Raw genomic sequence first — 1,906 nt, 5'->3', positions numbered from 1 at the left:
CGCCTGGCCCCCTCCTCCGGCTCCGTCCCTCGTGACCGGCTGCTCCTCTGTCCCCTCCCTGCCCTCACCCCTGCGTCCTTTTCTCATTTCACTTTCTCTTCCCTTCTCCTTTTGCCTCTGTCCAGGACTTCCCTTGCCTCTTTTCTCTCTTTTCGTGTTTCTCTTTCCCTCTTTTCCCGTCCGTACTTTAATCTGCTTCTTTTCCTCCCTCTTTCTTTCTTCCCTTTTGGGATATTTTTCACTGTGGTAAAATGTATAACAAAATATGCCACTCTTTTCCCGTCCGTACTTTAATCTGCTTCTTTTCCTCCCTCTTTCTTTCTTCCCTTTTGGAATATTTTTCACTGTGGTAAAATGTATAACAAAATATGCCATTTTAGCCATTATTAAGTAAGCAATTCAGTGGCATTAAATTCATTCACAGTATTATACAACTATCACCACTACTTTCAAAACATTTTTGTCACTCTAAACGGAAACTCTGTCGCTGTTGTGCACCAACTCCCCGCCCTTCACTCCCCCCAGCCTCCGGTAACCTCTGGTCTACGTTCTGTCTCTGTGAGTTTACCTAGTCTGGCTATTTCATGTAAATGGAATTGTAGCATTTTCCCTTCTGTGTCTGGTTTTTTTCACTTAGCATGACGTTTTGTATTGTAGCAGGTGTCAGTGCACCACTCCTGTCTACAGCGGAATAGTATTCCATAGTGTGGACTTCCCACGTTTTGTTTATTCATCTACCAATGGCCACTTGAATTGTTTGCACCTTTTGGCTGTTGTGAAGGACACAACAGTGGACATTACAAGTATCTATCTGAGCCCCTGTTTTCAGCTTTTTTAGGGCATAGACCTAGGAATGGAATTGCTGGGTCATATGGTAATTCTGTGTTTAGCTTTTTGAGGCATCTCTCTCTGAATTTGCTTTTTTCTATCCATGATATGTACTTGAAGAAGCTCCTAGAATTGAGCGAATCAACTTCTAGGCTCCCTATTCATTCCAAAAATATATGACTTAAACATGTCACATGTATTGTTTTTTTCAAAAAATAAAAACAAAATAATCCAACATATCTGTAGTTAAAGCCTCTTTTTATCGGTTGCCCATCCCTGCACCATGAATCAGCTGCACCTGCCTCACGTGCCCCTCAGAGCCCACATTGTTAATACCCTTCCCCATCAGGAAATGAATTCTAAACTTTGGGGCACGTATTCTCCAGACAGCGGCTTTTCCCTGAGCAGGAGCTGCTTGCTCAAAGCACATGGCATTTCTCACTGTCTCAGTTGTCTGCAGAGGTCAGCTTTTCCTTCGTCTCTGAATCACTTGCAGTTTTTCTATAACTTTCTGGTAATGAGCAGCCCAGTGGGTAAATGGGATCTTGAGGACAAGAGGTTATTACTCCTTTTTTCTGCCGACTCCCTTTTGGCCAACATGAGCGTTTGATGTCACTTCAGGAGCAGTGACGTGGCATTCTTTCCCCTCATTCCCACCTTCTCACCATAGTCAGCGTGTCGTTCCCAGGTTGTGTGTCACTGTCACCACTCAGTCCTCAGCATTCGGATGATTTTCTGGCAGATGGTTAGTTTTTAGCACTACTTCACCTGGGTGGTGCGACCCACTAATCCCTGTGTGTCTTTGCCTTTAGGTCACAACAAGTTTTAGTTTAGGTTCCTGAGGAGAGCATGTGATTGCTGCACATCCCATGTTTTCATTGTCTCCTTGGCTGACAGGCGTAGAGGTTTTTTGGTTTTTCTGCTCTTCAGTTTGTATCCCCTGTGGATTCCTGTCCTATAATAATGTTGGGGGATTGTTATTATTATTAAAAAGTGACCTCAAGACTTTGGCAACACCAGATCTTTACAGCTGGTTGCCTCTGGTCTCCTCATTTCTGCCTTGGAATGTAAGTATTTT

The sequence above is a fragment of the Galeopterus variegatus genome, unplaced genomic scaffold (genome assembly GCF_000696425.1).
Source record: "Galeopterus variegatus unplaced genomic scaffold, G_variegatus-3.0.2 Scaffold337, whole genome shotgun sequence".
Lineage (NCBI taxonomy): Eukaryota > Metazoa > Chordata > Mammalia > Dermoptera > Cynocephalidae > Galeopterus > Galeopterus variegatus.
The sequence above is the reverse complement of the archived record's forward strand: the minus strand, read 5'-3'. Positions refer to the sequence as shown.